The following is a 22,160-nucleotide window of genomic DNA, read 5'->3' on the forward strand; positions in this document are numbered from 1 at the left end:
CTATTTGTAACGCCCTATTGGTAACTGGCGTAAGTTATACTAGTTACGAAAGCATTAATAGTAACCGACTAAGATAATGCCAGTTACTAATTTCATGACATTAGTAACTGACTAAATAAGTGTCAGTTACGAATATGTGGTTTATCATTATTTGAAGTTTTATTAGTAACTTACTAGTCAAATGCCAGTTACAAATATTAAGTTAAAGAAACTTTGACATAAAAGTTTGTAACTAGCTTACAAACGCCAGTTACAAATATTAAGTCAAACAAACTTTGACTAAAAAGTTTGTAACTAGTTTACAAACGCCAGTTATAAATATTAAGTCAAATAAACTTTAACCAAAAAGTTTGTAACTAGCTTATAAACGTCAGTTTCAAATATAAAGTCAAACAAACTTTGACTAAAAAGTTTGTAACTAATTTACAAACGTTAGTTACAAATATTAAGTCAAAGACAAAATACTTTATAATTGCAAGTGTACATGAAGTTACTACTACTGAAAACTAACAAAAGAGAAATTTTACTCGTATTTTTTTTCACTTTAATTTCGCTCAACACTTTCACTCTCTCTGAAAATTGAGAATATACTTCGGACGCATTCTAAGTTTTTTTTTTTATTATTATTATTTTTTTCTTTTCAATTTTCTCTTTTTTTTCCCTTTCAATTTTCTCTGTTTTTTTTTTTCCCTACTCCTCAGTTTCTCTTTCTCTTTCTTTTCATTGATTTTTGAGAAAAACAAGACCAACCCATTTCGATTCATCCTCAAATTTGTAAAACCCATGTCTCAATTTCTCGAATTTTTCTTAGAATTTCTCAATTTTCATCTTCCCTTTTTTTTCAATCGATAATCCGCCATGCCAGCAGCAGCTCTTAGATCGAAACCCAATTTCATGGAGGAGTTCATAGCTTCTTCATCGGTTTCTTTTACAATTTGTCCTTCGCTCCAACGCACTCCAATTAACATTGTTTTGCACTGGTTTTTTCAAATTGGGGTTCAGCGTTAGCTGTTCTACATCAAGGTTTTAAGGTATGAATTATCAAATTAGGGTTCTTGTAATTTTCCCTTTCTTAATTCAATTAGAGTCTTACAATTTGAATTGAATTTTGTTGTTGATCAGTTGTCTAAGTAATTTTGATTTTATTCTTGGCAAGTACTCCTCTATAACGCGGAACGTCTTCCTCCTACAGCTTCTCCATCGATTTTTTTTTCCTGATTTTCGTATTTTGGGTTCAACAATAGTGCTTGTATTGAGGTTTAAAGGTATATAATTTTCGAATTAGGGTTCTTGTAATAATCCCTTTTCTTAATTCAATAATAGCCCTAAAATTTGAGTTGAATGTTGTTGTTGTCAATTACTTGATTAATTTTATATCAAATTGTATTATTGAAAACCAAGAAAATTACTTCTGGATGTTAGTTCCGTAAGCTATTTCTTGTTTTATTTATTTATTTATTTTTATTTTTTATTTTTTCTTTTTACTATGTTGATGTGACTGTTGTAGTCCTTTGATCTATTATTGAAAACCAAGAAGCGTTAATGTTGAGAAGATTGACTAATAAATTATTTGGGAGGTTAATTGTTTGATTATAATTGTTTTTGAGTTTTGGAAAATAAATGATGTTGCTTGTTTGCTTCGTAGTGAACAAATTATGGTTTATATCATGTTTTTAGGAATGAGCATCTTCTGTAAAACAAATTAAGAACCACTCAATTGAAGGGGGCCTATGGGATAAATTTAACTATATATTGTAATGGTAGCATAATACTCTTTTGCGTCAATTCATGATAGTATCTCAAACTATTTGTAACAGAGATCTGTGAAATGTCTTTGTATACAATACAAATATGCTATTATTCGAATTCATTACCAGTAATTTATTTTGAATTTTAATTTTTTTTGTTGAACTCTACGTCTCTACATCCAAAGCACAGAGGCTGTGTTCATACGGATAGTGACCAAAGATGTAATCCACTCACCTCCTTATGTTGCTACATGGGCCGTATTCATTCTCATTTCAATTCGCAAAGGAAATTGAAGATTGTAAAGCAGCTTTAAGATGGAGAGAAAAGGATAATTTAAAAGAGGTTAGTGATGAATTTACCTCTTCTTTGCAAGCTAAAATGCTTTATATGAGTTTGGGTTGATGTTTTATTTTTATAAAGTATAATAGACATTTTTTTTTTTTTGCAGAGTATTTGGCTAAACTTGCAGCCTACAACGATGTAGAATTGGATGAGATTCAAGAACAATAAGCTAAGTTTTTAAGACTTAATTTTTTTTGAAAGACTAGTTATCTTATTAATCGATGTTATGATTAATCACACGCATATGATTTTAGTGACCAAAGATGTAATACACTCACCCCCTTAAGTTGCGCGCGGCAGCTCAGCACGACTGTTTGAGATGCGCGCGGCTTTTTCTGCGGCAGCATTAAAATTTAACCTAGGCGCTCCTAAATCCGTCATTATTAGGTTTTAAGCACGGGCTTAAGCCTAATTATATTCGAGTTTAGTTAATTTGGACCTTTGTTTTGGCTTTTATCTTTAATTTGGGCTAGTCTTTTGTGTTTTGTGGCTTAAGCAGTTCTTCATAAATATTCTTTACTTCGATCCAACAAGAATATGGTTTTATTTATCATCATTACACTTCCTGTCGGGACAGATTGCCAAAAGTAGATGTCTATAGTTATCCCCCACTTTGATCGAGTCTAGAATAGACGATGATCAAAGAAGTCAAGGAAATCAATCCGAGACTCATTCGGCGAAGTACTATAAGGATAGAGAATCATTCAGTAATGTTTAAGGATGTCGGAACAATCCTTGGTTTGCTAAGTGAACGTTTGAAACAAGTAGCTATTAAGGCTAGAAAAAAGTTTTCCTAGTTTGAACGCGCTTAAGAATCTAGATTGATCCTTTGCAATTGTAGAACGCTTTTACAAGTAAGGGTGTTTTGGGTGATGTCTAGTCATGAGAAGAGATCTGTTTTAAAAGGATAAAAGGGGACGATTTCCTCTCAATCGTGTCTCATTGGTCTAAAGTCCCTCGATATGTCATTGAAACTTTAGCCTGACTTTAACAAAGTAAAAAAAAAAAAAGATGAAAAGGGGTTTTAGGTATTCGAACCGAAATGGTCCGGTATTCGGGCCGAGTCCGGTATTCGAGCCGGATGTCCACAAGAAAGAAATACATTTCTCAAGACTGGAGGCATTTATCCAAATCAAGTGAGAGGGAAGAAAGTCAACAACTCTCTCAGATGTTTTGTCCACAAGATGAGTACACGTGTCTCAAGGCTAGTGGGCACGTGACTACATAGGCGCGACATCGTCTCGTCGTTTCTTTATACAGGGGATGATTCAACACCCTAATTGTCAGGTTAGCTAGTAAGCGCACTAACTTCCGTATTTGCTCCCATTCAAAAAGTGCATGTTCCTGATGGTTCGGCGCCTATCGACTCGTGAGCTAACGCCTATAGTAATTCTTTAACCTTTAGTTCTGAGAGGTAGATCTCGCAAAGGTTGGGCTGAGGTGAAATTTTACGCAACACCAACGACGTACAACTTTGCGCCGTACGATATGCCATTTGCATTTTTACGCTGCATGAAAACGCCTTCCTTTTTGCTTCGGACGTGAAAAAAGAAGAAAACCCGGACATTTGTAACGTCAGTACAGTAAAATGACAAACCTGTCTATGGGTATGGGTGCTTTTACGTAAAGCACCACCACGCAACGTCTTAAGGCACTCTTATGAAAAACGTTCAAAATGTATGCTAGGGGAAGGCACAAAGCACGGTGTGCATGCAAGAATGATGCAAAAAACTAACAAAGAAGAAAACAAACTACAATATGCAAAGCAATTTAAAAAAGATTTTGATAATTTGCAAGCCATTACGTCTTATAACGAGCAAACACCATTAAAAAATGATCAAACGAATTAAAATCAAGATTCCGGTCATTTTAGTGACCAGGATCCGCTTGGAACTCAGTGGGTCGCGCTGGCCAGGTGCGCGCATCGTTCTGAGTTGCGGTGGTATGTCACGCGCAAAAGATTCAGTTGCGCGCGACATTTATGTCAGTAAAATGAAATCACTGAGTGCGATTTTCATTTTGCTCTTTCTTTCTCCTTCCTTCGCCATTTTCGCCCCTTTCTCTCTCTAGGAAGCTTGGATTTTCTTGTTTTTTGAAGCTAAAGGAAGTAGACCTCGTCCCGGATTCATATTTGCCATAATCCAATGTAAGCTTTTTGTTATTTTTCGTTTGATTTAGGCTTAATTGGGACGATTTTCGAACCGTTGAACCTTAAATTTCGAATTTGGGGGTTTTCAATTCGGTCCATTATTATTGAAATTGTTTGTTCCATGTTGTTATTCTATGTTTGAGGAGTGTTTTGCAACAAATTTCATGAAAAATGGTTAAGTATTAAACCTTGTATGAGAATTTCTTCGTGTGAGTGCGTTTTTTGCAATTCTACTTGAATTTGGTTTGATTTTCTGTAACCTTGTTTGCTAATTTTGGTTATACTTGTTAATTATGCAGAAATTGTAGTATTGGAACTAGTTTTGCTTCCATAATTAATATTTTGAAAATTTTGAATCCGAAAAAATTGGCGCGAACTGTAAACTTAGCCTATTTTTGCCGTATTTGAACTTCAAGATTGTTTGGTAGACGACAATTGTGTTTGTATTACTGTTATTTGTCTAGAAGTAGTTGATTCTTTGAGATTTTGGAATACAATCCCTTGAATACTTAGTTGAAACTGGTATAGGATGGCTTTTTTGGGTGTTAGAAGCCCCATTTACTGAGTTTAACTGCAGGTATCGTAGCCCCCGAAGTATGGGTGGCATTCGATTTTTGTGTTTTTCCCTATCGGTACCCTTTATGCTGCCAAAATGGGTCTAGAATATGTATATTAGCTTAGTTTAGGAAATAAAGTAAACTAATTATAGAAACTTTATCCGTCATAGCATGGACTCGCCTCCATTTGTCGACGCTAAGGAGATTCTAGGTGGTCCGGACGAGGCGGTTCGCCATCAGAAGAGGGTGACCCGTCCTTGAGAGGAGGTTCAAGAGCAACGCGTCGCAGCCGATCGATGTCGCTAGGAGGATGTGGTTTGGGAGGCTCCTCCCAACTGGGACTCTAGGGTCCTTAAGTGGGACCCAAACCATCATGTCTCGATCAGAGGGTGGCGCGGCATCGTGAGTTCTTTGCGCCTTTGTCTCTTTCTTTTTTCTTTTGTTTCTTCTCCTTTTTAAACCATAACCGTTCTTTTTATTTTTATTCATTTATTTTCCTTAGAGTGAGCCTAACATGCGTTTATACGGTTCTGATGACTTGCGAGCTCGTTTTGAGAGTTTGCCGAGGTGTCAAAGGAGATTATGGCACTTTCCGGGATTGACTCCCAGCTGGAGACTCTTCAGGATTTATCGAGTCAGCCTGCATCGTCAGCTTTCCTCCGTAGATTGCTGGAGTTTTGGTGGGATTCCACCAACACTTTCCACTTTCCATTGGGAGAGATGACGGTTACCCCTTTTGATTTCTCTATGATTACGGGTTTTCCTTTTGGAGGCGAGCCCGTAGTCATAGAGTTCGTTAAAGGGTCAGACGAAAGACTACGCGACCTTCTTGGGGACCGTCTTGCGTCGGCCCTTCACGTGTACGCGCAGTCTTATCCAAACTCGGTTCTTGCTGACGAGTTGTCCGCTGAACTGCTTGATCGGCAGTGTACACCTGAGAAGCTGGCTCAGAGATACATTGCTCACGTTCTTTCTGTCACCATCTTGAGTGATCGAGGAGAGTGTTTCGCCATTGGGTTACTTATTTGCCTCAGCGATTTGGAGCGAGTAAGTGACCTGAGTTGAGCGGAGGTGTCGTATGACCGTATGCTTACAGCTATGGGCAAGGCGACCCGAATGATGGATTCCGCGGTAGCTACTGAGGTGCCTTGGATCTCTCTTACGTGGCATGGTCGTATCCTTGAGGTACGTGTTTTAAGATTCTTTCGGTTATTACTTTTGCTTTTTCCCTTTAGGCTTATCTTTTCTCGGTTTCAGGCTTGGGGATACTCGTACCTGCCTTTTTTAGCCCCCAGGGTCTAATAAGTGACTTTTATGTCACCTTTAGTGTATTTTTATGCTTATTTTCCGGTTTAGTTTCTAATATTTTCCTTAGTTTTATACTTTATTTCGCTTATTTTCTTATTTTTCTTATTCGTTCTCTATTTTTAGTATTTTTGCATTTTTATTAGTTTTTAGTTTATTTTTGTAGTTTTAGTTAATAATTTCCCTCTTCTCTCGTTTTATTTATTTTCTTTTAGTTTCTAGCTTGTTTTATTTTATTTTTTTTATTTCATTTAATTTTATTCTTTCTTTAGTTTTAGCATTTTATTTTACTTTATTTATCTTATTTTATTTTATTTTATTTATCTTATTTTATTTTATTTTATCTTTTGATAATCCCCTTGTATTGTTTTTGGTTGTAGGTGTTTTCGGGTCCTTGGTCGATCGAGTTCAAGGTCCGAGAATTGAGTCAAACAACATGCTCCAAGTTGTCCTAGCTGTTATCACCTTAACCATCACCACCCATTTCCCTATCCTACACCACACTGCCCTGCTCCCTGCTTTCCCCCAACAACACCAACACCAACACCAACAGCAGCAGCAACGAACACAACACCATCAGCTCAACTACTTTCAGCCACCCAAATCAGCAGCAAATCCATCTTAACCACATCCACCCAATTACAACAACAGCAATGCAACTAACACCACAAACACCACGCACCGCAGCCTCCGTCAGCCACCAAAACCACAACAACAATTGCAGCTCGCAATTCGCCCAACACCAAAACCACTCACAACCACCACAAAGTCCGAGCAGCTGCGGCATCAACAACACCTACTCGCACCACCTCCAATTAGCCACGCAACTCACATCAACCCAAACCACCAGCCGCGCAACCGTTCTTAATCACCTCCAATAGAGCAGCCAATTCACGGTCGCGCATCCCTGTTAGAAAGTGCTCAAATGGAGTCCAAAATTATAGTCGAGACAGTAGCTTTGCGCGACCTATGCGCGATGTTTTCCCGGGTGCGCATTTCTGGGTTCATATTGAACCATATCACGAGCTTCGCACATGATAATTACTGAGATCGAACGGTTGATATTGAAGGTGAAGGATGATGCTTGATGATTACCGTTGATGATTGTTGTTGATGGTTGATGGAGGGTGATGATGCGTGGTGATGGTGATGAAGGAAATGAGAGCAGCCACGAATCGGGTGGAATTCGCGGGTCTGGTGGGAATTTTGGGGGTTTTGGGGTTATTTTTAATTTCTTTTTCTTTTAATTTCTTTTTTTTTAGTTTTGTTTTTGAATTTAGTTTTAATTATTTTATTTTATATAACTTGTATTATAAATACCCACTCTGGGGTTATTTTCTCTTAACTTTCAATCAACATATTTATTTTACCTAGATGATATTAGTTTAGCCTATTTTTTTTCTCTCTCTTGGGGTTAGATTACGATTTTCTCTCTCTAGTTTAGGAGTAGTTGTAGAGAGAGAAAGCTTGAATTTCCATGGAGTTTTTGAGAGGTTGAAGAAGCAACTTTGTGGAACTTCTTCTCATCTATTCAATGAGCATTTTCTAAATTTCTCTCATCTTTATTTCTTTGCTTAATTCTTAGTTTTTGCTTTTTGTTTTTTTGATTTGAGTAGATTAATTAGTTTGTTTGTTTAATCTTGTTTTTATTTTTATTTTACCTTGTTTTCCATGTCTTTCTTCACTTTTTGGCTTAGGTCTTGTTCTAGGGAATTGGATGAAGGTTATATTAATGAATTGAATGATTGATTGTGATTAGTATGAAATAGTTTCTTGATTATTTTGTATGGGTGATGCTTGTATGGATTAAAATCTTTCTAGCTAATCGATTCTGTGCTCTTAATTGTGCTTTAAATCAATTCTGCGAGAGTGAGTTGGTTGAGAGCCCTAAATTCTTCCATACCTTTTCTAGGCTAGTTGCACGAGAGTGAATTAATTTAGTAGGATAATTAACATGCTTAATTGTAGAGAGTGAGTTAAATGTGTTGATGTTCCTAATCGAGGTCATTTTCATCTAATTGTATGATGTTGAATGCATTGATGTAATTGGATTCCACTTTCCCTAGTTTTAGTTATTTGCTCTTAGTAGTGTTTGATTTGATCTCTCTATCTCACAACCTTTCCTACTACTCTAATTTGCACAAATTGATACACTTAGTCTTTGTGGTTCGACCCTTTACTTGCCACTGACTAGTTTAGTGTAAGTTTAGGTATTATAAATTTCTAATTTGGTTAGGGTTAGTAGACCAACGACCTACTTTTACCCTCGATCAGGGTGCTTGGGGATGCTCGTTTTCCTATCGGCCATAGATTGGTCGCGATTAAGAAGAGATGAGCCACTTCAGATGGCAACATTCGCCAGAGGATCCTTTCGACGACTCGTGCGTCGGTGAGTATTCCAACTACATGTGCATTTTTTATCTTATTTATTTTTTTACAATTTTTATTGTGGTTGTGTTTTATAGATCGATCTCCGTCCTTCGCTTCGATTGTCGGAGTCCCTGAGGTTATCCTGTCTTGCATGGTTCGTTGCCATTTCCGGGCCCTCTATCCGGGACTCTCGGTGCTCCAAAGGACATGCGCTTGGTTTTTAGGCGAGCGTGTTCTCTGGCAGCTTTCACCCGAGGAGCCTTTGGTTCCCGCGGATCCTTCGATCCGGATGTTACGTCCGGACTTGCTGTCTACCGAGGATTGAGCTTAGGCGGTCCTTGGTTATCCAGCGGAGCAGCTGGTGCTGCCGGAGGTTTCTTATCCGGCTTTTATAACATCTAGACTGACTCCTTTTCCGGCTTTTGTTCCGGTTAGTACTCTAACTCTCTCTTTTCCTTGTTTCTATTTATTTTTCGGAACATTGCCCCTTTTTATTGTTTTTTTTGTCATATATTTTAGCGGGTCGAGCTAGGTGGTTAGGTGCCTCCTACAGCGGAGATCACGTATACCGATGCTGTCGGATCGGTAATTCGTGAGACCCTTCCAGCAGCGGAGGATGATGAGGGGATACCGTTTGTTCCTGAGACGGTTGAGTCGGTATGTCTTTTGTGAATATGTACTTTATTTTTTGTTTCATATACATTTGTTTACTAATTGTCCTTGTATTCTTGGAACAGGTTCTGGGGGAAACCGTGAACGACATGATGAGGACTTTACGTGCTTTTCGAGCTGCTTATCGGAGAGCCCTCGTGACTTTATCATGGCGTGATCATCGGATGATTGCGATAAGTTTTATTTTTTTTTCTTTTTAACGAAGTTATTACATTTCATGTATTAATCTTTGTTTTGGATTTTGCAGGATGTGCAACAACCGTCTAGTATTCGCCGAGCACCCTGATTCCTTTTGTACACATATTCTTATTCATTTTAGGAAACAGATGTATATATATTTTTTGTGCATATGATACATTTGTATATATGTCATCATTATTATATTTTTTTTGTTTCCATATGTACATTATTATAATTATTATTTTTATTATGAAAAGCAAAAAAATTTCGAGGGAGGAAAGGGTTTCCGACTTACCCCCCTCGAAAAACAACCAAAACTCAAAAAAAGGAAGGCGAAAAGAAAGCAAACAAGAAGAAAAAAGAGAAAAACGGAAATAAATAATAAAAAATAAAATACGGAAGTAGGAAAAAAATAAAAAAGAAAAATAAAAAGAAAATAATAAAGTAGGAAAATAATATTAAAAAGAAAATAAAAAGAAAATAAGAAAGTAGGCAAGAAAAGGGACACAAAGGGTTAAAAGGCAAGCGTATGATTCCTCTTAAGATTTCGTGAAAATTCCTTCATTATGTGAGCCAAAATACGGAAATAAATCTAACTCACGTGCTGCGACAGGAGAGAACACACACAACTGAATAAGTTGCGCACGGCTGTCACGCGCATGTGAATTAGTTGCGCGCAGATGTCGCGCGCAACTCATGAGTTGCGTGCGCCACCTGTTGGGCCAAATTTGAAACTTCCTTTGAGCCAAATTTGTCGAAAAATTTCCCCTCTTGGGTCTATTAAACGTGGTTTCGTGTAGGCTTTTGATCATCTCGCATTCATTCGCTTAGCAATATAAGAAACTAAAAAGAATTAATCTCTCTAAATTCTTATTCTTTTTTTTTAACAATGGTGAAGACCTTTAAACAACGTTTGAAGCAATGGGTCACTTCCTTTTCAACCGAGGACAAACTAGCTTTCAAAATTTACCACCTAGACCCTTTATTGAATTATATGAAACTAGTGGTTAACTTTGATTTTCTTCATGCCGCAGTCTACCATTAGGACTCTAACCACCATCTTTTCATATTTAAAGGGGACGAAATTGACCCCCTACCCGATGAGTTAGAGGCCTTGCTAGGGTTCCCTTCAAATACTCTCCTTGTGACTTATTTGCCTATTTTGTCGGATCCCAAACCTATATTCCAAAGATTTTTTGGCTTGTCCGACAATGATATGACCATTATTGGAACTGAAGAAGGCGTGAACTTGATTCAATTTATTGAACATTTTATCGCCCCTCGTGACAACATGACTAAACATTGCTTTAAAATTCGTGCTTTATGTTATTGTCTTGTTGTTAATTTTTTACTTAGGACAGGCAAAGAATACGGAGATTATTCCATCGTGTCCATAGTAGAGCAAATAGAGGGATGTCATTTAGTTGCTCCTTTGGCTTTGGCGGAAACCATTCTATGTTTGAATCGCCTTAGAGGAGACCCTAACAAAAACGATTTCACGGGAAGTCCACTCCTATTACACATACGTTTTTCTTCCGTCGTTTATCAGCGTAACTCACGAAGTAGCGTTGGTATGACCAGCGCAATCTTCTGCACTGCGCGCGGATGGCGCGTGTAACTGGTTTTGATACGCGCTGTCACGGGTCATCTCCCTTACCAACCATGGGGGTCATTTGGGTCACTAGGTAACAGGGAATAATTGTGGCTAGGGAGCTTGCCCTTGGTGCCCAGGTAAGCACTTCCCCCTAAAGAGCATTATTTACCACCCTGCTTAAAATCCTAGTAAACACCCAAATGACCGTAACGCAATAATGGGTCATTTGGAGACCTAAACGAAGTCCAAATGGGCCCAAATTTGGGGGTCCACCATATATGGGCCAAGGAAGACGATGGTGGTGTCGGTTTTCGAAAACAAGGTCCCGAAATACAAGTTTTTGCAGCAGGTAGCCCGGAAAACGCGGGAAGCTTCTAGAAGGTTCCGGAGCTATTTATGAGGTTCTTTTGAAGGAGTATTCTAGAGGGGATATCTCTAGAATATTCAAGGTTCATCTTGTACATAGTAGAAAGTGTCTAATGTCTTCTATGTATGTGCATAAGGGTTGTACGTTCTAAACTGTTCTAGGGTTGTCTTGAACATTCTAGCTAGAGAAGGATGTAGAAACCTCCATGTATCTATGTTCCTTTGGAGGTGGGAACTCTCTAGATTGTTGTAGTCTAGAACCCTCCATTTGCGGAGGTTAGGAACATTCTAGAGAAACCTTGTAAGTAGGGAGGAGCACTATAAATAGGCTCCAAGGCATCATTTGTACATTCAAGTTGAGAGTAAAACAAAAAGCCTTCCATAAGCACTTGTGTTCTCTTACAATTCAACCCTTTCCTTTCAACACTTAGAGAGTGTGAGGAAAACTAAGGCACGAGGGTGCCAAGCGAGTGATCGGGCATACTAGCAAGGGTGATAGCTTGTGTGCTCAACTGCTTACGACACTTAGTCGTAAAATCGGACTAAGGCACTAAGGGTGAGTGCTTAGTTCAATAAAGGGGACTTGTTAGCACCAAGGGATCGTGTTAGCAAAGATATTCCAGCAGCACAAAGGGTTGTGCTACGTGTACACAAGGAGTTATTGCCAATGGAGAAAGTCTGACTCGTCTTACGACGGAATGTAAGCGGGTGACGCACGGTGCGTGACTAAGGCAAAGTAGTCGGCACGCGTGAAAGGTGGTATTAGAGCAAGGTTACGATTGTCGTTTGGGATCGACGTCGTAAAATCATGGCGTTGCTGTTAGGAGCTACGAAGGGACGGTAGCTAGGAAACAAAGGTAAGTCGCTTCATTCTTATGGTGTATAATTATGGATGGCGAAAAAGAGGTTCCGCCGAGCCAAGTTGTTCAAGGGGAATAAGAAGCAACGAGGAGGTCCAAGAAGAAGAGCACGAGGGACCCGTCGAGGGAACCATTGGTGCCGAGAACCTTGCCCTCTGAGTTGGAACCCCGCCTCATGAGGGTAGAGTGTACTATGGCGGACATACATGATTATATCACACAATTCTCGGACTCCGTAGAGGGGCTCGAAGGAAAAGTATAGGTCGGACACACTTCCGCCCAAGATATGAGGGACGAGACTCTTGGGCTCGTCAATAGTGCGTTGGCAACAATTCGCGAGGAGGTCGCAAACTCAAGGAAGAGTTGTTGGGGAAACTAAGGGACATCCAAGCCGAGGTGGAGTCGGTGAAGGAGGATGTCATTTTTGTAAGAAGGCAGTAGTGACCGGGAGTGTCACTATACAAAAGGGGCCAAAGATGGAGGTCTCAAAGCCACAGAAGTACCATGGGAAGCGGGATGCTCAAGAGATTGACAATTTCCTATAGGGCGTCGAAAGGTATTTTGACGCAATGAAGATGGATGACGATGCATCAAAGATCAACACCGCCACAATGTACTTGGGCGAGGATGCTATCCTTTGGTAGAGGCGTCGGGAGTTGGACATCAAGAAGGGGACTTGTTCCATCTGCACATGGGACGAGTTCAAGAAGGATTTCAAGCGTCAGTTCTACCCAGAGAATGCTACGAATGTCTCCATGATGAAGCTACATGACTTGAAGCACACTAGCACCATCAAGGAGTACATCAGGCAATTCACATCCCTCATGCTTGAGATCGACAATCTATCGGAGGAGAACCAACTCATTTACTTCACCGAAGGTCTACAACGATTCGCTCAGCAAGAGGTGGAACGAAGGAACGTGAAGACACTTGCTGAGGCAATAGTCATGGCGGAGTCCTTGATCGAGATACCAAAGGATTCGAGAAGGGACAGGGTTAAAAGGGTCGAATAGGGCGACCAAGATGAGGAGGAGGCATCGCATCCAAATGCCAAGTATGCGGATCCTTGCAAGGACTAGGCCAAGTCCAAGTGGAAGTCCAAGGGGGACGAACGAGACGGAGGTAAGCCCTCAAAGCCTGTTAAGTGTTACCTTTGTGAGGGTCCTCATTTCTCAAGGAATTTCCCGGTGCGACAAAAGTTGAACGCCATAATCCTAAGGGAGGAGGAGCCAGCTCCGGAGATGAGTATGGGGGCAATGGTCCTATGGGAGAAGGCCCAGTTAGCCTGCATGAAGCTCCTCAATGCTACGAGTGTTGAGGAAGATGTGCCCAAGGGTGAGGCATACTCAACAAATGATGGGACGAGCGTCAAGAAAGGGTGTAGCTTGATGATCGTAGATTGGGAAGTGAACGAGGTACCGACAAGGCTGCTTGTGGACACGGGAGTGTCACACAACTTCTTGTCTAAGGAGGAAGCCAAGCCTTAGGGGTGAAGTTTACAAGGGTCGATGGCGAGATGAAGGCCATCAATTCTAAGGCCACACTAGTGTATGGTAGGGCGTGGGGAGTCCCTGTCCGCTTGGGGAAGTGGAAGGGAAAGTTCGACTTCTTGGTGGTCGACATCGATGATGAGGACGTGGTGCTAGCTTAGGCATGGAGTTCTTGCACAAGGTCCTACCTTTTCGAGTGAGTGATGGAAAGATAACCATCACATGAAACGGGAGGGACATAGGGATCAAGGTCGCTCAACTAAAGGAGCAAGACGTGAGGGTCTCGGCCTTGAAAGCTTGGTGGGCGCCGAGGAAGAGGCGTCAAGATGCGGTCCATAGGAGGACCAAGGTAACGAAGATGCTAGGGACAAGGCATCGAGGTATTCCAAGTGGTGGGACAACAAGGCTCAAGTGTAAAGTCAATAGGAGGGATGGGGCAGCGGCGCACGGGAGCATCCAAGGGTCGAGTGGTGCGCTAGACCGGGCCGTGGGCACGTACTCTAACGGGCGATCTTACTGAGGTCGGCAAGAATTTGGGTGGGGGAGAATGTCACTAGTCATCTCCCTTGCCAACCAAGGGCGTCATTTGGGTCAATAGGCAACAGGGCATAATCGTGGCTAGGGGGCTTGCCATTGGTGCCCAGGTAAGCACTTCCCCCTAAAGAGCTTTATTTACACCCTGCTTAATATTCTAGTGAACACCCAAGTGAAAGTAATGCAATAATGGGTCATTTGGAGACGCAAAGAAAGTCCAAATGGGCCCAAATTAGGGTGTCCACCGTATTTTGGGCCAAGGAAGACGATGGTGGTGTCGGTTTTTCAAGACGAGGTCCCTAAATACAAGTTTTGGCAGCAGGTAGCCCGGAAAACGCAGGAAGCTTCTAGAAGGTTCTGGAGCTATCTACGGGATTCTTTTGAAGGAGTATTCTAGAGGGGATATCTCTAGAATATTCAAGGTTCATCTTGTACATAGTATAAAGTGTCTAGTGTCTTCTATGTATGTACACAAGGGTTGTACGTTCTAGAATGTTCTAGGGTTGTCTTGAACATTCTAGCTAAAGAAGGATGTAGAAACCTCCATGTATCTATGTTCCTTTGGAGGTGGGAACTCTCTAGATTGTTGTAGTCTAAAACCCTCCATTTGAGGAGGTTAGGAAAATTCTAGAGAAACCTTGTAAGTAGGGAGGAGCACTATAAATAGGCTCCAAGGCATCATTTTTACATTCAAGTTGAGAGTAATACAAAAAGCCTTCCATAAGCACGTTTGTTCTCTTGCAACTCAACCCTTTCCTTTCAACACTTAGAGAGTGTGAAGAAAACTATGGAACGATGGTGCCAAGCGAGTGATCGGGCATACTAGCAAGGGTGATAGCTTGTGTGCTTAAATGTTTACAACACTTAGTCGTAAAATCGGACTAAGGCACTAAGGGTGAGTGCTTAGTTCAACCAAGGGGACTTGTTAGCACCAAGGGATTGTGTTAGCAAACTTATTCTAGCAGCGTAAAGGGTTGTTCTACGTGGGCACAAGGAGTTAGTGCCAAGTGAGAAAACCTGACTCATCTTACGACGGACTGTAAGCGGGTGGCGCACGGTGCGTGACTAGGGCAAAGTAGTCGGCACGTGACATCGCGCCACCTGCTTGTCTAAAATTCGCAAACTGATTTTTTTTTCTTTTTTTTTTTTTTGTAGATTTGGCTCATGGAGCGTTTGCGAATTGTTGATCATCCACAAAACCTTAAGGCTAATGGAGTAAGGACATTCCCTGGACGTCGAATCCTTTATAAGCATAAGAATGAAGAGGAATGAACGTCGTTTTTCTTTCATGGGATTTCTAACATACGTTTTGTGATTCCTTGGTGGAACATAAATAGTATGGTTGGGAATAGTCTCAATTGCCCTTACATTAGGCTTTTAGGCCTATCTAGTACTACTTATATTTTTCCTTGCTGGTTAATGAGACAATACAGGATAAAACAAATTATTTGCCCGCAAGATTGTGATGCCCCTAGAGATGCGACTTTTAAACCCGAGCGAATTTTTCGTTGGATGGAGTATTGGTCAAGTCTTCCTAGATGGATAGTACAAAATCCTACTGCGAGTATTGCATTATCTTCCTTTTACAAAGCTTGGATGAATGTGGCGGATAAGGGAAAATTAAACAAGGCTCGATCTCTATATGCTCGCAATCAACCTAAGCCCTTGATGCGTTCGGCCACCACTAGTCCTCCTAGTGGCGAAAACAAAGGGGTGAGAAGAATATTAGACTTCTCATCTCCTAAGGCGCGTTCGAAGGAAATAAAAAGGAAAGCTCCCTCCAAACCCGCGCAACGAGGTGTGATAATCAAGGAACCTTTGCAACAAACTCGAAAAAGGACTCTAACAAAATTTTCGGAATAGGGAAAAAAGGTTGAAAAGACCCCAATTCCCAAATTGAAGAACAATGTATGGGTCAAGAAGAAGAGCGTAGGAGAAAGCTCTAAGGTTTCTGAAAATACTACGATGAAAAATACTCCTCCGTCGTCCGTGACAATTGAGGACATAGTAAAACCTCATAGTGTTACACAGTTTTGCCATTAGTTTTAAATTGAATAAAGTGTAATCACTACTATGTTTTTTTTTTTTTTTTTTTTTTTTTTTTTTTTTTTTTTTTCGTTTACAATCTATTTCAACAATGTCTCTCTTTTCTTTGAAATTTGAATGAAATAAAATGAGCTTTATATTTTTATATTTTTATATGACCGAATCATAAAGATTGCCTATGTATTCGCATTACGAAATCAGGTCTTTGCGTAGTTCTAATGTTTTCTTTTTTTATTATGTATTATTATACTTTTTTATTTTTCTTTAATCTCTTACGTAGAAATTAAATGGAAAATTAATTAAACATTTTTTAAAAAGAATTAAATCAATGTTTAATTTTTTTTCCGAGTGTATGTTATATTTAAGAAACACCCTCTTTTTGTCGCAAGTAGAAGTCGCAACTTCGTTCAAACGTAAAAATTCGGGTTCGCAGTTCGTTATCAGGTGGCGCGCGCAACATCTGTAGTTGCGCGAGCCTGTCGCACGCAACGAAATCTATTGCGCGTGACATCCGCGCGCAACTATTCCTGTTGCGCGCGACACCTGTGCTATGAATGTCTCGAATTTTTTATTTTTTTTTAAAAAAATTCTGTATTACCCCCCAAGTGTGAAGATTTTTTCGTGATGTTCGAAAAATATGAGCACTTAGAATGGTTTATTATTTCTAAATTACCCCCCCAAGTGTTATGTATTTTACCGTGTTATTCGGTAAAATGCATAACACATAGAATCTTTCAATTGAATTCTAATTAAAATTGGTTGTATGAGTGAACGAGTTTATCCGGATATCATATGTTATATTTCTTAAGTCGATCAATGTTTATTAATTGGCGAATTTCATCTCCTCCGATATCCGTTAATCTGGCGGCTCCTCCTGATAGGATTTCAATTACACGGTAGGGACCTATCCAATAAGGTTTGAATTTCCCTCTTGGATCGGTTGGTGGTCCCTTAACCTCCTTTAGTACAAAGTCACCTTCTTTTATGTTTCTGGGTTTGACCTTTTTATTGAAATGACGCGCAATGCGCCTTTTGTAGACTTGTATATGATGCAAAGCTCTTAATCGTCGTTAATCGAGGAATAAAATCTCTTCATACCTCGCTCTTACCCATTCAGCTTCGGTAGCTTACTGTCAAGTACGATGCGTAGGGATGGTATTTCCAGTTCAATTGGTTGAACAGCGTCCATTCCGAAAACTACGAAGTATGGAGTTACTTCTATTGATGTTCGTATAGATGTTCTATAACCCCAGAATGCGAAGTGTAGTTTATTCGGCCAGTCTTTATAATTTTCTTTTATTTTCTTAATGATGACTGTTATATTTTTATTTTCTGACTCTACGGCTCCATTCATTTGAGGTCTGTATGAGGATGAGTGATGATGTTTTACTTATAGAAACTTTGCGACATATTTAGAAGTGATATTCACGTAAGAAGCAACCTCAATCCACTTAGTGAAGTAATCGATGGCTACTAATACGTACTCGTGCCCTCTTGCTCCTGTTGGAGAGATTTTTCCAATTATGTAAATTCCCCAAACTAAAAAAGGCCAAGGGGAAGTGAGATTGTATAATTCGGATGGTAGAAGGTGTTGCAAATTAGCGAACATTTGGCACTTAGGACTTTTTTTAACATATTGTATTCAATCATGTTCCATAGTGGACTAATAGTACCCTTATCGTAAAATTATTTTTTAAAGCATTTTACCATTCATGTGAGGTCCACAAACACCTTTGTGAATATTTTCCATAAGACATGTGGCTTCCGGTTGGTCTATGCACAATAAACTTTGACCGTTAGGTCCCTTTTTACATAATTGACCATTTAATAGACCATATTGGGCCGCAAGTGTTCGTAAGGCTCGTTTGTCTTTCGATGAAGTATTTTCGGGATATGTTCCATGGGTAATATATTGGAGGATATGATCATACCAGAGATTGTCTCCTTCGATGTCATTTATTTCCTCTATTGCGTTGCAATATGATGGTTCTTCTCCTCTATCAACGCATAATGGCATTATATTTAAGTGATTTGGAATGTTGATCATTGAGGCTAATTTTGCTAGCGCATCGGCAAATTGATTGTCATCCCTTGGGAGATATTTAATACCAATGTGTTCAAAACGCTCGATGAGTTGCTCTAGGTGTGCTTGGCATAATATCATTGTGGAGTTTTTTATTTTCCATTTTTTTAGTATATGATTTATAATCAAACTGGAATCTCCATATACCCTTTTTTTTTACACACCTATGCTAGCTGCTGCTGCTTCTAATCCATTAATGCAAGCTTCAAATTCTGCGGCATTATTGGTAACCTCAAAGTCTAGTTTAACAGATATTGGAGTATGTGCTCCCTTTGGACTTATGAGTAACACTCCTACACCAACATCCTTTTTATTTGGACGCACTGTCAAAGTACATTACCAATTTGTCATCTTGTGTCATGACAATCTCTTGATCTGGAAGATGAGTAGTTTCTGCACGACTTGTTTGAATTGGATGTTGTGCCAGAAAGTCGGAAATTACTTTTCCTTTCATTGATTTTTCAGGAATATATTTTAATTCAAATTCGGCCAACATCACCAACCACTTAGATATCCTTCCTTGTATAGGTGGTTGTTTAAACAAATACTTTATCGGGTTTTGTTGAGAAATCACATGAGTAGTGTGTGGTAGCATATAATGTCGTAATTTTTTAGTTGCCCACACTAATGCTAGACTTGTCTTTTCCAAGGTGCTATATTTTGTTTCTTATTGAATGAATTTTTTACTTATATAATATATTGCATGCTCGACTTTTTCTACCTCCTATGCTAACATAGTGCCTGTGGTTGTGTCTGTAACTGTAATGTATAGCCTAAGAGGTAGTTTTGGTACTAGTGGTGCTAAAATTGGTGGACTTTTGAGATAATCTTTGATTTTCTCAAAGGCCTTTTGGCATTGATCGTCCTATTCATGTTTCTCCTCTTTTTTCAATTTTTTAAATATTAGCTCACAAGTCATAGTCAATTTGTTGATAAATCGACTAATGTATTGTAGTTTGCCAAGGAATTCCCTAATTTCTTTTTTTGTTTGAGGGGAAGGCGTGTCAACAATTGCCTTTATTTTAGAGGGATCAATCTCGATACCACGTGTTCTTACTACGTATCCAAGTAACTTGCCAGAAGTTACTCCGAAGGCACATTTTTGTGGATTCAATCGCATTTTGTATTCCTTTATACGAGTGAAAAATTTGCGTAAAGCTTTTATTGATGGGTGTCATAAATGGCACCTATTTCATGAGCATTTAGGTTGATTTCAACCTCTTTTCATAGCTTTCTTGCTCAATAAATGCTTTGTTTTATGCTTTTGCTCTTAGTTTTACCTTTCCTCTCTTATTTTGTAGCTTTCGTGTATTTCGTTGATTTTCTAGTCTTTTATCCTTTATTTGCTCTATTTTCGTGGTTGCAGGTATTGTACGAGTTTGGGTCTTGATATTGGTGATCTTCTTTGGTGGAGGAAGCTTTTGGAGCAAGCTCATGGCATTTGGAAAGCTCAAGATGCAAGGAAGTGGAGATTCCAAGTCTTGGCTCTTGTGCTCTCATGCCATGCTACCATTAAGAAGTGGTGTACCCACTAATCAAGAGCATTAGCTACTGCCACTCCTAGTGTTCATCAACATCATAAGTCATGCGACGTTAGCGAACCCACCAAGCCTCGAGAATCTCGAAGGAACCCAGCTACAGGGAGGCGCGGGCGCACTCCTTGCGTGCGCGGGCGCACCTCTCCTGCTGCCCAGGCGCGCATTCGTGGGTATTTTGTGCTCGGTTCTTAGTGTTTTCGCGCCTCTTTATATATCTCTGTAAACCCGATTTTTGGGGTAAGTTTAGACGCAAGTTTCATATTAGATTTTGATCATATTCTTAGCTTAGTTGAGAGCTTCTCTCTCTAGTTTTAGGGTTAGTTTTAGGAGTAGATTTTGGAGAGAGAAAGTGAGGAATTTCAATGGTGATTGAGATATTGAAGATTCAATGGTGACAATTGTGTTGGAGATCTTCTCTATTATCAATGAGCATTTCTAACTCTATCTCATTTATTGTTTTGATTAGTTTATTCATGTTTGTTTGATTTGATTTGATTGGATTTTGATGTTTGATCTTTGATTAGTGTAATTGTTCATCATATTTTGTTGATTCTTGATTCCTTTAGTTGTTTGTTGATTTGATGATGTTGTTAGAGTAGTTTCCTTGCTAGGGTGATGGTGAAGCTTGTATTATGTGATGGATTGATGTAGATTGAGGGAAATTGATGGAGTTGATGATGTGATTAAATTGGTTAATTGATTATGTGCATGTGTGTGTTTGATTTAGGCTTGATCACCCTAGTTATTCACACTAGATTGCATTGTAAGTTCACATTGATACAAACCATTGATTTGTGGCTTGCATTTACACGATTGAGGTGTCTTGTGATGTTTCCTAGCTAGAGTTTATCGTAGTTGACGCTAGTTAGACCTCTAGGAGAATAGCTTGATATGCTCTTTTGGTTGCATGATAGATCTTCCCTCACATTGCTTGACTTAGTCGACTTCCTATCCCAATTTGCTATGTTCATTGCTATTATATGTGAATCCTAATCCCTATCACTTTATTTGTTTGGTTTCTTCATTTAAATAGTTGTTAGTGTCACCTCATTTCCTTCGTCTTCGACCTAGCTTAGGCACATAATTGGAAGCACTTAGACATTACCGTTCCTTTGGGTTCGACCCTTGACTTACCTCTATACTTGTATTTAGGTTAGTGATCCGTGCCATTTATGGCACCTTTAGGCTATGTTTTCTTTATATTTCTATGCTCCTTTGTAGTCGTTTATGTCGTGTTTTTAGAGAATAATGCTCGATTCATGTGTTTTTGTGTTAGTTTAGAGAAATGCATGCTTTTAATGGCTTTCTTATCATTTTATTCATTTCTCGGCTATTTCTCTTGCTTCTCCGTTTCTTTGTCTTGTTTTGTAAGTACGTCGTGAGCTTTATGCATGGGAATTGAAAATAGCACCCACTAGGATCAATATGCACTTTTCGGAATTAAATTTGAGTTTGAAACAAAGGAAAACGAAGGATTGCAAAGTATCAAATAGGACCTTTGTGCATTGTTTTAGTCATATCTTAAGTTCTACAGATTGGATTAGGGTGATTCAAGTAGAGTTGGAAACTAGACTTGAAGAGCTTTCCAATGATAGGTCGTACGCCTTCATACGATTCTTAGATCGGAAGTTACAGCCTTCTGAAGTTGGTCTTGGAAAACTGCTGCGGGCGCGGGCTACAGTACCCGCGGGCGCGGGGTTGCTGCAGCTCCAAAACTGCCGTATTTGGGCAGTAAGCACCCGCGGTTGTACCGAGGGCTCCCCGAGGGCGCAGGCCTTGGCCCCGCGGGCGCGGCTATCGGGGTGTCCGTTCCCCTCCGCGGGCGCGGCCGATTTCTCCTCGGGCGCGGGTTTCTGGGTCTTTTACGATTTTAAGCTTCTTTTCTCCTTTTGTTTATATAGTTTTTGGTTTCCTTTATTCTTTATTCATGTAATTCTTTAGTTTTAGAATAGTTTTCTCTCTCTTAGGTTGAGAGCTTCTCTCTCTAGATTAGGTTAGATTAGGAGTAGTTTTAGAGAGAGAAAGTGAGGAATTTCAATGGTGATTGAGAGATTGAAGATGCAAGTGTGACAATTGTGTTGGAGATCTTCTTAATTATCAATGAGCATTTTTAAACTATATCTCATTCAATTGCTTTGTTTAATTTGATGTTTGTTTGGTTTGATTTTGATATTTGATGTTTGATTAGAGTAATTGTTCTTGATATTTTGTTGATTCTTGTTCTCTATAGTTGATAGTTGATTTGATGATGTTGTTTGAGTAGTTGTTGGCTAGGAATTGGGTGAAACTTGTATGATTGATTAATTGTGATTCATTTTGGAATTG

General features: G+C 39.5%; 1 long non-coding RNA gene across 1 annotated transcript; it reads left to right on the top strand.

The window, feature by feature from the left end:
• Positions 1-550: 550 nt before the first annotated feature.
• LOC145555935 (uncharacterized) lies at positions 551-9,556 on the top strand. Its single transcript, XR_014091631.1, has 6 exons — positions 551-1,031; positions 1,157-1,265; positions 1,934-2,091; positions 2,198-8,491; positions 8,568-8,902; positions 8,992-9,556. It is a non-coding gene; the product is annotated as an uncharacterized LOC145555935 (long non-coding RNA).
• The last annotated feature ends 12,604 nt before the right edge of the window (positions 9,557-22,160 follow it).

Source organism: Chenopodium album, chromosome 1 (assembly GCF_948465745.1).
Source record: "Chenopodium album chromosome 1, dcCheAlbu1.1, whole genome shotgun sequence".
In the NCBI taxonomy this organism is placed as follows: Eukaryota; Viridiplantae; Streptophyta; class Magnoliopsida; order Caryophyllales; family Amaranthaceae; genus Chenopodium; species Chenopodium album.